Source organism: Larus michahellis, chromosome 6 (assembly GCF_964199755.1).
Source record: "Larus michahellis chromosome 6, bLarMic1.1, whole genome shotgun sequence".
Taxonomy (NCBI): Eukaryota; Metazoa; Chordata; class Aves; order Charadriiformes; family Laridae; genus Larus; species Larus michahellis.
The window spans coordinates 43,463,641-43,480,307 of NC_133901.1; positions in this window are offsets into that span (position 1 = coordinate 43,463,641).

Sequence of the window (16,667 nt, forward strand, 5' to 3'; positions counted from 1 at the left end):
CAGCACCTGGGAGAATCAGCTGAGAGAGCTCCTGCTCTGAGCCGTCTTGCTAGTGGGAAAATGCATGGGATTTGCTGTCAAAATGTGATGGGACTGGTGATGTCCTCATAATCCCAAACAGCGTCTGGTTATGTAGCTTAGAGTCATAATCAGAACTTTAGGTTTTTTTAGCAGTTTGGCAAAGTGGATGTGTGGGAGTTGGTGAGGGGCTTTTTTGTTTTGGTTTGGTGTTTTGTTTTGGTGTTTTGTGTGTTTTCTAGAAGCACAAAGTTAGGAGGCAAGTTTTCTTTGACTTGCAGTAAGATGGTGTTACTTGCAGAGGAATTTCATTCTTACTGAATGTATCTAACTGATTTAATTTTGAACACAGCAATAGAATGAAAAGTACCTTGGACCTGCAGGGTGTCCTATTTTTTCCTAAAGAGTTTTCAGATTTTGATTGGTACTATTGAGAACGCTGTTTTTTCAACTATCTCCATAGTATCTGAACATTATGTCTTCTGTGCATTGCATGACCAAAACTGGATGTATGGAAAAGAAGGCCGTTCTACAGGCTCCTGCACCATGCACGTGACTTCAGTAAAATGGAAATGCAGGGAACACACAGCAGTGAGCTACAGGATGTTGAACATAAACTGTGAAGGAAAGTGCCTCTTTAAATGGAGACAAATGAGGTTGCATTTGAAAGAAACCCTTTACCTCCTGATGAGGTTTTAGAATTTTAGTGGGCTCCAGTAAGTTCCTAACAGTGTACTTTTTAAAGAGATTTTCCATTTCCTTGATTGAGGCTATATTTAATGAAGATGGCACTTGAGAATCGAGAGCAGGAGGCAATGACCTTGCCTTACCCGCAACGCCAGTGGAAGCTGCCTATTCTTAGTGTGGTGTAATTCTGCTCTTGCTGTGAGGCTGCCTTTGATTTCATGGCAAAAGGCTAGAGCTCCCATATGGGAGACTGTTGTCCCGCATCTCTTACAGAGCATGCATTAACTGGAGAGCAGGCATCTAATTAACATTCCTAGTGCTGTCATAAATCAATCTGTGTATGCTTAAACAAGTTACATCAGCCTAATGGGAAAAGATGTGGCGAGACAATTAAAAGAATTAACCCAGAGCAGGGGGGTCGATATCATGGAATAATCTGTTGCTGGAGTGTGACGACAAGGCGCCGTGGTAGTTCTGGCAGCCGGTCCCTGCAGGAACCAAGCCCCAGTCCCTCTTGTGAGAAGGCTGACGCATTTTCAGAGGATTTGGTGATGGGGCTCTGGGGCTTCCAAATGCTTGAAGGCTGATGAGGTTTAATTATTTTTATTATTAATTTTTATTGCTCTGAGATGGAAAGCAGCTGTGTGTGAATGAATTCACTAGTGTGTGTGTAAATAAGCCAGCTTGTACCTTTCCTGCCAGTGGAATTGGAGCGTAAGCAATAGAGTGCAATCAATTTTAGTGATTTAATACTGTCTAGGTAAGCTTTTCTTACCCACTGGCTCAAGAAGGTTGTCTGGCAATATCGCTCATATGCTTTAGTGAGTTGTCTAAATCGAGCAGTGCAAATGGCTACCAATGGAAAACAGAAACTCAGACTTCATATTAGATTTACATTGCAGTGGTCATTATGGTGAATTTAATTACCAAAACAAAAAAAAATGTGTGGAGGTGGGTGTGAGGGGAGGAAGTTTCTAAAAAAAGTAATGGATTTGGTTTCCTTAGCTTTTTTTTCCCTGACTTGTGAAAAATCAAATTGACAATGTGTGCCTATCAGGTTTATACCTTTACAGTATGCATTGCAAGCTCCTATTAAAGTTTAAGAGAATTGCACAGGAGTCCTTGAAAAATGAACCATGTCTTCCACAGCTGGTATTCATTATCTGAACCCAGTTCAACCAAGCCCCGTGTGAGTTAATGAAAGCCTCTGGTCCTCCATTTCCCTTGAATGTGCTTCAGGTTTCCCTGGAAGATTTATTTTCTGTGAGGATTCTCCTAGCTGGAAAACACAGTCAGTGTAATGCCCCTGGAGCGAACAGAAATCTCCTCCTTTCCTGCCAGTTCAATGTAAAGAAAGTCAAACTGTGCTGCAACTCAATGAGTCATGCAAGTCTCTGTCACGCAGGTGTCTGGAGAAAGGTGAGAGAGCCAAGACATGAATAGCTGGTGCAAAAGGACCCTCCCAGCATTGTGGTTGTGTACATGACCCTCTGTTTTGCTGCAGCTCTACTATCTTCCTCAGGCAGAGAAACCTGTGCTTGCAGGTCACCTTCTCTTCAGCTTATCCCCAAGCAGCAACAGCCAAGTGCTACTGGGGCCATAAGGGGTGACATAAGGGCCATCTCTTTGGAGGTGTGGGAGGGAACTCCACTGTGTATCTTGGAGCGTGTGGGGTTGGCATTGGGAGTCCACCAGACCACTGAAGCCTAAAGGGTGAGGTCAAAATGCTGTCAGTGTTGCCAAGAAATGAAGTTGTTGGCTGTCTGACCTTTCCTTTGTTAAGTGTTTCTCTTGGGCCAAGGCAAATCAGGCAGGGCTGGGACTCACTTTGCTGCTGCATTATGGGGAGGCAAGCGGTGAAGCAGCTAAGGGTGCTGTGTTCTCTATTTCCAGAGAGGCTGTGGCAATGTTTGTGAGGGACCTGCCTGCTGGTGCTGCTCCAGGGGCTGGGGTGCTTAGAGGGATGCTGGCTCGCATCTGCTACTAATTCCTCCTGGGGAAATGAAGTCCAAAGCTTCCTTTAGCAGCAGACAGTTAGGTCCCATTTAAGCCCCATAAGGATATACTCAAGATCAGGTGTTGTGTTTGTACCTGGAAGATGGGTGTCCTACTGTGTGGTGAGAAAGCGGTGGGTGTTGAAATGTGTACAAGGGCCTCAAGGGCAAGAGGGTGTATGCTGAGTTATTGCAAGGGGGAGTATTTGCACTCTGTGTTAGGCACTGGCTAATTTAAAGTGCTTTAGTTTGCCCTTCTATAATTACCCACCTTTCCCTGCCGGCTGATAGGGAAGACGTCTATCCTTCTTCCTCCCTCATATATGCATTACTTACTTTTTGCATGTGCTGTACTTAGATATGTTTTTGGAGAACCTGCTGGAACAAAGGAAGGCTCTTACTGGCCGAGGAGACTGGCAGCATGGAAAGGCTATTGGGAGATGCAAAATAAATGCTGCTCCTACTTGCTCAGCTCTCTGTTTGCTGTTTTGAAGCATCCTGGCAGTGAGGTAACATGCAAGATAAGCTTTGTGGCTGTCTTTCAGTGTGCCAGTTACATAGATAATGGATCTCAGCTGGGAAACCCTACCAGGACAGGGGTAAGGGTTAGTGCAAACCTGGCTCTGACCCTCCCCTAGCAGTGATCCAGATGCGCCTTCTAGCACAATGCCTTTAGCAAAGATCTATAATCATTGAACTTTTGACCCCAGTCTCTGAAGTAATGCCAAGTATGTTTAGCACACATACAAATGAAGTGGAAATCATTATTGGCTTGCTCATGACCTGCTGAAATATGGTTCCCCTCCAGGGGCTCCATTTGCATTTCCCTCAGTCTCTCTGAGCACTCAATCTTTCTGTAGTTTCACATGCTACAAACTGAGCATCACTGTGCTTTTGATCAGAGCTACCTGCCATTGCCTGTTCACTCCAAACCTTTCCCTGCCTTACATTTTCTCAGGGCTTATACAGAAATTCTCCCTGCCCTCCTCCTTCACCCCTCTGCCTTCTCCCCCCCATTTATATTGTGGGTCCAGGTATGGCTCTTGACCATGGCTAACTCATGTCATGCTGAGAATTGGTCTCTCTCTGTCCCTCCACCACCAAGTCCCAGGCAAAGGAAATGCAGATTTGTGGGCTGTCAGGAGGCTATGCTGATCCAGATGACTGGCAACCCAAATAGTAAGGCTTCTTCCAACCCTGACTTTTCTTTCTCTCCTTTCCCTCTGCATGCACATACTCATCTTGTCTGGGCTGCCACAGGGGGGCTGGCAAAGCTGATCTCTTCTTTAAAAGTCTCGCTGGAGCCCCTTCCTCCTCTTGGAAACAAAGAAACCTCCAAACACTCAGAAACCTCTGAATTAGTTATCTGAAGGAGGCAGGAATAAAAATACCATATTTTTCTCTTTATTTCTTTCCCAAGGAAAGCTACAAATGAGCTTTGTCCTTATCCCAAAACTTATTGAGAGAATTGATACTCTGTGTAAATACAGAGTAATCCCAACACCTGGATTTTTCCTTACTGGAGTCTCCTTTTGTGTTTGCCTGGCAATGATCACAGAAAGAAGGAAGACCTGTTATTCACCTTGTCACCTTATCCTGCATTAGAGTTGAAATATCCTGAATGTTGATCCTTTCATTTTGCAACTTTGGATGCCTACTGTTACTTGGTGTGGGGGAGCAGGACCCTGGCTCTCCTTCTATGCCGCTCTACTGTTTGCTGCTGTCTGCTTGGAAATCTTGCCTTTGCACCGAGGGAGAGCTTGGAGCCAGGTAAGCTGTGCCTGTGCCTTGCTAGTGCTTCTCTCACACCCTGCCCTTCACTTTGTGCACAGTGCAGAGGTGGGTGTTGCTCTGTAACAGCAGATTTTTCCAGGATATTCCCAGCATCCCTTTAACCTTTTCTTTTTATGTCACGGGACAGCTCTTCTGCATCCATGACAGACAGCTGGTGGTGCAGCCAGAGCAGTGCCTGCCCCAGCACGTCCCACTGCTCAGGAGTGCGTATCGGCCCCACGACCAAGGGGAGCAGGGCAGATCTGGAGCAGAACAGGAGGGAATCGAGCCTCCTGCTCAACTGAACCATGTAGAGGAAACTTTAAGGGCTCTGAGGCTCTCTTTGGTGTCAGTGTGCATGTGTGTGGGTTTTCTTTCTGAAACGTTAACCATCTGAGAGGTGCTTTCAATATGAGCCTGGGCACCCAGGATGCTTTCCATTACATGTGGGTAGGGCTTCAGGTTGTGGACCAGTTACTGACATAACTTCTCTATCAGTAAAACCTGGGAAGCCTCTGCTTGGGCAATCAATACAAGTGCATCCCTGGAGTTACACAGAAACACTATGGGAGAGGCAAGGTGGCAGTGTGGCCCTCAGATTTGCTGGAAACCAACAGAGGATCTAGCCAAACCACCCCTTTCCATAGTATGACCTTTTCATTGGAGATGATGTAAGTGGTAAGGATCATGGGAACCTGTTCCTCTGAAACTCCACTGGGTTTTTGAGGTTCTGCTCCACTGCTGGCATGAGACACTATTGCATGTGTTGTACACACTAAGGGATGTGGGGTCCTTCTGAGTCCTGTAGCTTCAGTGGTCTGGCAGAAAAGCCAGGGCAGGTATACCAGCGATCAGTTGCCCAGGGGGAACGGACAGGAGGGAAGAAATAAAGTATTTTTGTTGCCAGTGTTGCATGAGTTAGTTATTGGCTGTATTGCTCTAATTCCAGGGGGCTTACCCAAGTAGTAGCTTTAACAAATTTGTAGCTGTGTGAAGTGCCCGGACCTCTCACCTGCTAGGCTCTGTGAGGCAGCAGTTAAGGACACTTGGAGCAGATCTGTGGCAGTTTAATGCCACCTTCTGGTTATAGATATTATAGCAGAGATGCTCTTTAAAAATGAGTTTATTGCTATCTTTATTTGATAAACTGGAATAGCCAAATATCTAACTACTTTAGTAGCTTTGTTGAATACTTCTTAAAAACACATTTTCTACTGAGTAGCATGAACACTTTCCTTTGGATTTTCATTTAAATTAATAAAAAATACTGATAAGAATAAAATCATCATACTGTGATCTGCTGCTGCTGACCTTAAAGGGAGAGAGTCAAGGTTACAGAAGAGGGCTTGCCATCCTTGCTGCAGAAAACCTGCCACACTGATTTCTCTGTGTCAAGAGCAAAGGCTTGGTTTTCAGTAGCTAGCAAATGTTTGTCCTCCTGACGTGTTATATAATGATACGTTGCTACTTCAGATTTTCTTTTTTTTTTAGTATTAAAATGGCCTTTCTACCCAGCACAAGAGGTCTCCTTCCTTATGAAAAGCAAAGAATTCAGTGACCTTGCAAGAATGTGACCGTAAAATAAGGAATTTTCATGAGTTTATTATTGATTAATCCTATGTGTAAACTTTTCACTAAGTGCAACTAAAGTCAGTAGAGATTATGACTAGAATCGAATTGATATCACGGGGTTAAAAGAAATAAAATGTTTATGACGAGACCCAAAGGTCGTTAGTTAAATGCAAGTGACGGGGGCGGGAGATCTCCCTGCAGGGCTTGCCGGGCCTTTTGCTCGTGGCCCTTTCCCCAGCAGGGGGTGCAAAGGGATCGTCTATTTTTTTTTTTTGGGGGGGTGGGAGGGGGGGAAGCCCTTTTTCATCTCTGCCCCAGACCTGGTTATGTATTGCCTAGCATTCAGGGAAGTCTTTGACAGAAAAGGAAAAAGAGAGTGCAGAAGCAGCAGAGTGTAAGCAGATGGAGAAGCGTTATTTGATAGAATTTAGTTTCACTTTGCACATATGCCACTTGCCATAGGAGATGCACCCTGGCAGGGAACAGGGTTCCTTCTATTTACTATAACTCACTTCTATTTACTAGATAGTATTTTACTGTTACTGACAACACAGCATTTCTGCATTTCTTTTTGGTGTGAAAACATACTTTATTTTCATATTTGTGCTATGGAGCAACTGCTGCTTTTTCATTCATTAGCACAAAGATCTGATGCCACCTTTTGCATGTAAAAAAGACTTGCTTTTCTGAAGCGAGAAGGAACTTAGTTATTGGGGCATACCAAGAAGTTAATTCCACCTTCGGGTCGACAGAGCTCACTTGTTTTATATTTCCTCCTGCATCTTAGAGTGTTTGATATATAAACTTCATTCTCCATTATTTATCAGTATAAGCACTGATTTACTGCTTTGACAAGTATTGCTCTTGACTGGTGTATGCTGACACTGAATTCTGTACAGAAACATCAACTCTCTGATTTCATGCCTCTGAGACTCTGATCGCAGTTGTATATGATTAGAAAACTTGTTAATAAATGTTATATATTTTCACTAGATCTTGTATAGGGTAATAGGATGTATTTAGTGGTAGAATTATTTAAAAGGAATTAAGAATTACAAGACAGCATTTTTGTCATAAGAAGTAATGCATTCGTTGACAAATGTTGATATCTTTGCGCTTGATAGAAGATCTAGGAACTTCTTTTCACATAGGAATTACCTTAAAGTTGTTGGCTTCAACAGGATTTTTGTATGAAAAAGTCCTAGTTTTTTATTCTCTAAACATTCATGAGGATCATCATAAAGGTTTTCTCTCTCTGAGGATGGTTTTACGATCAATAGACACACTCATTTGGTTGTGACATTGCCTTTTTTTTCTCTTTATTGTCACATCAGTAATGCATTAAGATAATGTCAGTGAAGATGTGTCACAATGTAGGAGATGAATGTTGTTCAAATAATGTGTTTGGTGAAAGGCAAACAAATGCATGGATCTTAAAAATGTAACTTTCTTCGAGAAACAAATCTTTTTCTGGCAGAGTTTGTTTCCATTAAGGGCAATCTCAGATGCATGAGTATCATCAGCAGCTGTCTTTATTTGCTCCCAGTTTTTCAAACTCAGATTTCACAGTAAAATCAGCAGCATTTATGTGAGAGCACAAAGCAAATGGTAGCTGCTGTGTCTGGGCTGCTTAGAGCAGATTAAGCTGCAGTGAGGTGTGCTGCCAGTGGCCATTGGCCTGAAGAGACCGGACAATGAACCTCCCCCTGACTTGTTATAGACTGCTCTGTCCTGTAAGTTGAAAATAAATCAGAAGCTGAGCCATAGCTGGGCTCCTTAGACAAGTAGCTGAATGGAGGGGCCAGCCTGGGCTTTAGACATTTCAGCTATTTTGTAACTGCAGTCTGAGATGCACCTCTGTATCTTGGCCTTCTTCCAAAGAATATTTTCTATGTTTTCAGGCATCCTTCTGATGCTGTCTTTGAATTTAAACACCCCTTTCGTTCTGTTCTTACTTGGCCAATCTCCCTTTTCATAGTCTGGATGGGTGCTGGGAGAGGACACCCTGATTTCTGCAGGAAATTGTATAGTCCACTTCTCCAATTCAAAGTCCAGCAGAAACAGCCCATGCCTCTACTAAAGCTTCAGCAAAGACTGAAGGAAATGGTAGTTACCCCTTGTTGAGAACTCATCAAAGCAATTTCTAAAAGTTAAGAAATACTTATTGCAGAGACCTGTGGCTTTCCCTGCTCATTGCTTGGCTTTCTGCCACTTTGTGCCATCGGTCTGGGACTGATGATCTATATTCAGCAGCTTTCTTCCACATAATGTTATTTTTTTGAGAAGAGGCACAATAGTGAATGACCTTTCCATCTCCCAGCTGTGCATACAAGTATCTAGTCAGCAAATCTTTGATTGGAGCTGATCAAGGTTGGAGATGACCTTGTGGTGTACCTTTGCGCTGGCAGTGGCAGAGCTGTTTTCTACACTTGACCCACCAGAGGGCATGAGTTGGCTCCTGGGATCCCTGCCAGATCCAAGCGAGAGTGGAAAGCACAACTTGTTTATACATCACTGTCATTTTCTGCCACTGATAAGACACAACGGGGCGTGTATTTTGGAGATTATCATCCTTCTTGGGTGATTAAAGTCCAGAGGCAACCTGAGGTATGTGATAATCACTCAGAAATCCACTGCCAGGTGGATCTTGTGGTTTAAGTAGATCACGCTATTTCCTTCTGTAGTTTTGGAAGCTGTAACAACAGTCTTGTGCTGCCATTGCTGTGGAAAGGTGGAATGCACAGAAAAATGGAGACCCCTGCCCTGAGCATGGCTTCAGCCACCCAGGAGCAAAGGTGGCTTTCATAATGAGCTGGGCTGGCCACATCATGCTCCTCCTGCTCCTCAGATCCACAACGTCTGCCAGGCTGAGCTAACTTGATTATCCCTGTGATGAGATTACCCAAAGGTGATTTTTTTTCTTTTCCTGCTGTGACAGGTGATAGGAACTGACTCTTCACCTTTGGAGTCACGCTGATGGAATAGGGTTTTCTTCAGGAAACTAAAGATGGTGTTATTACCCAGGAACCATAATTGTGTTTGTGTAATGTATCCCTTCCTGGCTCATTTTTGTATATTTATGTCTTGGATTACCAACTTCCTGCTCGGAGCAGGGGCTCTCAAACTGTGCTGCTTGGCTGTTGTGAGTGCAGCAGGACAGATGGGGGGCTCTGTGACTGTGAGAGCAGCCCTGGCTCCTGGCTTTGTTGGGGGTATGTGCAGGTGGAGATGTTTGATGGGGTGGGCGGTGCCAGAGGAGAATGTCTTGGACTGTGTTTGTTGTCCCTAATTGTGAAGCAGTGTCTGTAACACTGTCGGTAAGGATATATCGGTATCAGAACAGCAGGCTTAGACAATGCTTATTTTTAAAATGAACTTTATGTCAATTTATTGATCATATTTAAAACAGCAGTGGCAATGACTAGAAGAGGAACTGTGAAGGAGTTATGGGTTACATACGATACCTAGACATGGTCCTGTGTTGACTACATTTCTGCAGCATGGTGGGTAGGTGAGCCTGCAGCGCACAGGCTGGGGAAGTCATCGGAATCTCATGCGCAATACATTAGCAGAAGTAAATCTAATGATTACTGTTGCAAAGACTGTTTGCTGTCATTTGATTAACTCTTTCTATCATATGCTGAAACAACATGAGTTATGTGACATGTTGGGGATAAATATGATTTTGCACTGATTTGATTTTTTGCTGTGGCATGCTTAATTACTATAGAAAGGTATGGAAGACCTTGAAAAGGAAAATAGTATGATACAGATATATTTAATAACAGATCTTAGTGTTTTGTAAGAGATGAAGATTATTTTCTCTAAGGGAAAATAGCACAAAGAGACTTCCACCATACAATGATACAGAATGTTACACCTGTTCAATAAATCGGGTAATCTGTGATCAAAGCCAGTCTCTGCACATTGCAGCAGGCCCTTAAAACAGTATTTCAGTGACCAATGCCACTTCTTCCTCAGCGCTTACTCATAGTCAGAATCCCTGAGAGAGAGCACAGGGGAATGAGCCACCAGGCTGGGCCTCTTCTCTCAACTGGACATGTCCCCATTCTCCTTGAGGAAAGGGGCTGCTGGGGGAATTTGTATTTTCTGCTTCAGTGGATGAAATCAATTTTGTAAAGTGCAGCCTGTTTGGGGCTTGTCTGAGATCTGCTTACAGGGAGTGTGCATGTGCTTCTAGTCAGGTGGCCTGTAGAAATGCTAAGCTCTGGGGAAAGTTTTCTAATGGTAATGAACAAGCCACAGATAAGCCTGTGAAATGGCATGTGCTGTGGCACATAGTAACATTTTCAGTGTCTGTTGGTGGAAGTTTTGCCCCAGTTTCTTGTCTGTTTCCCTTTCAAACAGTCATTCCACAAATGACTGTATGGAAAAGCTAGATTAAAAAGTCATAAGCTGCTTTAGCAGCCATTAGTTTAAATACACTCAGTAGAGTAAACATTCATATGCCAAATCATTCAGTAAATGGAGACAGGTCACTGTATTAAATGGACTTACTGGGTGCTCAGGACCAGATCCTTCCCCTCAGCAAGTGATGCAGGGGCTGTCCTCTCTCCAGCACTTTGCTCTTACTAGGAACAGTCTGCCAGGGAAATGATTTTATTTTATTATTATTTGGAAACGGTTCCCCTGGTTAAAGAGGTCTCTAGTAGATTAACTTATCTGCAGGACTGGGTGGATGGTGCTTGCTTCTAGGAAAGGAAGGTACCCTGGGAGTTGGGAATAGCTGGGTGGGTAGAGCTCCCTGTCTTTGGCTGACGTCCCTATGTGGGTGTGCTTCTGGAGTGAGGGACAGCCTGGAAAACTAACAGCAGGAGAAGCTGTCAGTGCTTTTTCCCTCCAGAGATGCAGTGGTAGGAGAGAAGGGCTTTTCTCTTTGTGTACTTGGCCAATGCTGCTCAGTTGGCTGTATTAAATAAACAGCGATGATCACTAACAGCAGCATGGGCAATTGGGTGCCCTGCAGTCCCTGGGAGAAGTGTCTGTCTCTGCTGTGGCGTGTGGATACTAGTCCCAAATCCTTTCACCGGGTGTTGTAAACCTGTCCTGGTGGGCTGTGGAAAAGGCCTTGCTGATATCTCTGGCAAGTTACATCTGAATATGCACCCTGGAGTGCTCTATGTATGTGCCGGGTGAACAGGGGTTTTGGGCTCTGTGAGTCTCCTTACTGTAACGAGAGAGAAACAAGAATATGGTAGGAATGTTGACTTTGCAGAAACACCAAAACCAAGTGCTGCCAAGTGATTCCCCCCAACTCCCCCCACCCCAGCTGTGACATTGGCACAGCACTGCCATTGATCAGGCTGAGCAGATCTCATGGCTGCACATCCTCAGGCACCTGCCACATATGCTCCTGTCACTGATTGTTCGTTCAGCAGGACTTATGGGGTAGTAGATTGGGTTCAACAAGATTAACATGCACATGATTTATCCACATTATTTGTGCTCTTCGTGGTTGGTCGTAGCAGGAATGTGCCTCCCTGTCCCTCCCGGCAGCTACCCCCAGGGCTCTGGGAAAGACAGCCTGAAGAGGCATGAGGCTGTGAGCCACCAGTGCGACCCAGCAGCTCCCTGCAGAAATTAGACAAGTTACATACTCCTCAAGGCGTAGATGTGTCGTTTCATTACAAATAAAAGCAATGTGCTATCAGTTTGATTTCAGTGCTGTCTTGAAGGGAGAACGAGGAGAAAACTAGTGTGAAATTGGTCTGTTCCCATTCGTCCCATGGTAAAAAAGAAAAGAAAGTCCAGTGCTCTGATCAGGCGACTGGCAGTGCTGAGGATGTTAGGAAGTGCCTGGGCGTTGGCTAAGCCTAAAATTTTAAAGCAGTATTAAAGAAATATCTTTCTCATTGCACTCCCCTTCTTGAAGACTTTTTATGTCAGGAACTATCTAAGAAAAAAAATATGGTTGATTGAGGTTTTCTTGGGGCCCACTAAGGCTGCTCCAGTGATGGGAAATACCACAGAGCAACCTCAGGTGTGTGCCAGCTGTGCAGCTATCCTGGCTGTGGGCATAGGATGTGGTGACATGGCACAAGAGGACTTATTTTGTCCCTGTGGTGGAAGTTTGCCATTTCAGTGTTCTCTGGTAATGGTAACACAGGTCTGGTTAAAGAGAATTTGAGTTGGGAGGGAGAAAAGTTTTCATTTGCACACCAGTTCAGGTCAGTGTTAATTATTTCCATGTCCCCCCCAAATAGTCGTGCAGGTAGTGAACTGTGATAAAGTAGTAATGAGTCGTTTTCCTCAGAGGCTGGAATATCAAGGAAATACAGTAGGGAGCCATCATGGAGCAGTGCGTACCATTACACTGGCACAGCCTGGGGCCTTCCCCTGGGTAGACAGGGACATAGATTATGGGATGTCACTGCTGCATCTTGGTCATCACAACTGCTCTCTGCAACCCATTACCTCACTGGCTCTCTTGCCACAGCAAGCGGTTCCTCTCCCTGTCGCACACATAGTGGCTGTATTTTTTTCTTAACCTGGAAACATACGTGCTGTGTCTTCACTATTACAGGGAGTGTCCCCACTTGCATAATAACATTAATCTCTTTCCTCCTCTTTCAAAGATTGGGCTTTCTTTCCTTTTTTTTTTTTTGTGAGTGGAATTGCCTTTAGATGTCCCTTAAGCAAATTACAGAAACTTTAGTTATGATGAAGAGTGATTTTTTTGTTGTTGTTGTTGTGTGGGGGTTTTTTTGTTGGTTTGGTTTGGTTTATTTTGGTTTGGTTTGTTTTTTTTTTTTGTTTTTAGAGGAGAGCCAAACCTTTGCAGCCTCTTTTATCTGGAGTGACATGCTATTTCATGCTATAGCTATGCTCTACAGTATCATTGCAAAGCCTAAGAAGATTAAACTAACCTGTATTTCATGAGGAAATGAGAGCATAGATAATTGCTTAACTTGTTAACCTCTTTAAAAGTATCAGTGAGCAAGTTTTAAAAATTCTGCAGAATGAAAGTAAACAGAAACACTTTACTCCAAAGGGCCTAGTTTATGAAACTCAAATGACTTCTTTTTCTAAAGTGCTTAACCTGCTTGGGATGTTTGTCCACCACCTACTGCAGGCGATTTGATCCAAGTCAAAGAGGTTGTTGAAGTCAAGTTGAATATGTTTGCAAATTGAAATACAGGGAAACTGGAGAAATTTCTCCTCTAAATACGTGATTCTACCACTGTGTCCTTGTCCTTCCTCTTTGTATCCCCCCTCCTGTCTGTGGTGCTGCTTCTTTCCTGGTGTCTCAGTGAGACTGAGTGCCCCTCAGGCAGCGATACTCTTGCTGGGGTCCATGAGGTGCTCAGTCTAGCTTCAGGAGGCTCAAAATAAATACCTGGAGCTTGTATTTCCTGTATTGATTGCTATCTTACTGCTCCTTGGTTTTGTATCCAGGAGTACTTAAAACCAGTTTGTTTACTCTTCTACTATACAACTTGTCCAGAAAACAAAAGAAATTTGGTGCTTCTTAAGAAAAAACATTCTGGAAGCAGCATGAGGGTTGTGTCTGTTACTATGGGCTCTGGATTTCATGCTTACAGCCAGTTTGATTCTGCTTTCGATGTAGAACCCTAATACCATTTTTTTTCAAAGTGTTTGTTTATTTTGCTGGGATTTCATAGCCTTTTAAACAGAAGCTCACAAAATGTCTTGGTAGTGGTCACAGCAGTTCACAAGAACATTTTCTGATTCATTATTTCTCCTTTGACTAGCTCTATCTATCCTCTCCTTCCAATCTGTATTTAACAGATGAGTGTATCTCAGTAACGAACATTTGAGAATATCACAATCTGTGTGTGTGGCAGTCCTCCAAGTGAAGGAGGCAAACTCTGTGGGAAGAGCTCCTGGGTACTCATTTTACTGCTCAGCTTTAGGCATCTGTTTAATTGTTCCTAACAAGCTGAAGCGAAATGGACAGACAGACACAATCAGATATACTTTAATTTGCATTTCTATGACATTTCCCATGCCAAGGTAGGGTTTGGCAGTCATTCTCCCCCTGGAGTATGAGAAAATGCCAAGCTTGCTGAGGGTGGACTTCCCTTCTCTCCATGTGGTGCCTGAAAAGGGCAAAGGTAAGACATGGAAAAACTTGCAGCTGTATTAAATCCAGCACTAAGTTGTGAGATGAACCTGTAACTTTAGGGGTGTTGCACCTGGTGGTTGTTTACTTCAGGATGATTGGGTTATTGGGACTCATTTGCTGTTATGCTCCTCAGGCAAACTGGCTGATGAAAAGACATAGTTGGTCCAGAATAAGTGACGTTGTAGAGGCAGAAATAGAACATATAAGTTAACAAGTAAATATGTAACCTATAAAAGTTTAAGTTAAAATCCACAAACTGAGCTCTGGCAGCCTGCGTGTACCCCAGCTGTAAAGCTGTCTGCAGTCAGCAGGAGCTGGCACTGACTCTCTGGGCCCAGTTATGGGCATCCCTGTCTGAATGTGGGAGACTTCTGCTCTCTGGCAGCCTTTCTGAAACCCCTGCTTTGATGTTGAGGACATATTTCTTCCTGAAGCAGTTGCCAAGTGAAAGGCAGGGTTTCCTGCACTTGTTTTACTGAAGACATTCCTAGTCTAGAATTGAGCTTGTTTTAGCTATTTTTACTTAGTGACTTATGATGGTCTACTGATGGTCCTCCCCTAATTAAGGGATACATCAGTTTTCCTTGTGAAGGTCTTATGGGACTTACAAAGGGCTGTCCTGCAAAACCTACTGGGAGTTCGATTCACAATAATGCTTTGATGTTCAGTGTTAGCCATTTGCAAATATAGCCAGGATAAAGGAGCTGCATGAGCAACTCCAGTTTCTTCTTGTGCTTTTTGGGATGGATGGCTGTAAGGGTGGGTGCTGCAGCCAGTCTAGCCACGTGTGGCAGGCTAATAGCTCACAAGTCCTAGGTTTCCAAAAAGCTGTTACAGAACTCGCCACTGTTGAGGCGATCTGTTTATGTGCACTGACGGCCTTAATGCCATTTTTTTTTTTAAAGTGTGGGAATATTTCTAGCTTTTTGTGTGTGGGTTTTTTTTTTTTAAATGGCTGTTCCTGCGTAGTTAACTGGAGTCGACTTTAGGTTAAAGCTAATTTAAACTGGACACTATATTTAGCATTTATGGTGCTAAAAGGATTATAGGAAAATAGATACTACATAAGTGGCCATAATCTTCTCACTGTTTGTGATACTTGAGTGGCAGAGAATGGGGTGCCAATCTGAGATTAAAAATCTAATTTTAGGGAGCTAATAAGAGTCACATTGAAGCGAAAAAGTAAAGATGGATTAAATTTTGTGGATTTATTTTTTTAATTGGGCCTCAGACCTGCTTAAAACCTTGCTATCAGAGTTTTAACCAAACCCTGTGATTCTAAATTATGTACTATTTCCATACACCAATTTAGTAAAATCAAACTAGACACTTCAGTTATATGCTTAGTGGAACAGCCAGGATGCATTTTCAGAGGTAATTTTTTTTTCCTCTGCTTGAAGTTTGACAAGCCACCTCCATGACATTATTTTTGATTGCAGAGCCTGTACTTAACCAGCTCCTTTTCTGTGTTACTTCCAAAACGACAGTGACAAGAAAGCCCAGCCCGGCCTGTGAGGAACCAATACAGACTGCAGCTCTGCAGCTCCAGTACTACCCTTCAGTCACAGTACAGTTACCTTGCCTGAAAAGACCTCCCAGTTAATTTCTTTTCCATCGCCTGGAGAGAAAAAAAAAATTAAAAAAGAAGAAATAGATGTGTGACTAGTAATGCCATTTGCAGACCTGGCCTTACAGCTCTGTCAGGAGGGTGGGTTACTTCTGAAAAGAGAAGCAAACAAATTTCAAACTGGGAAAATACCATCAATGCATTGTAGGTGAATCGGCTTCTCTGAGTTAAGTTGTCAGTGCAACTGAGAAAGAACTGGCTGCTAGCATGTAAACACTACAGGAGCCTGGTGACTTGGTGAGAGATAATGCACAGCACTGGCTCACTAGTGTTTGCTTACAGTAACTGGGAGTTATTCCACCTTCTTTCAGTCATATTTAATGGCTGCCAGCAGGAGGACGGATGGATCTTGCATTCTTGGTGTGTCCAAAACATAAGCAAAATTGGCATCTGGAGAGTATCTGAACTGGGTTCCCTTTTACTTCTCCTTGTATGTAGACTTTAAAATAACAATTAAACCCTCTTAATGGGATTTGTGTACCATATGGCACCTTCCTCACAGGATGACTCTTTCTTGTTGCTATTCTGTCAATTGTCCATATCTACAAGTAGTTTTCAGCCAGAAAAACAACATGCACCATTTAAAGACATCCAAGGAGAGATCTCCATCTCTTTGGATGGTTCTTTATTTGTATATCCTGTCTGAGGCATAGTGATCTCTTGTGGTGGTAAGTCAAAGGAATAGACTTCAGTGGCAAGCTCAGGCCCCTGAAATGTTATAACAAAAATAAGTTAATAAACGTTCGATGTAGGATCTAAGCATAGGCTATTGGGTAATAGGATGCTGACATGTGTCTAGTCACAAATTCCTTTGTTTTGTTTGCCATACTCTCATTTCTGCTCGTAATGAATTCTCAGAAATAACTGCAAAAGGACACCAATAAACCTT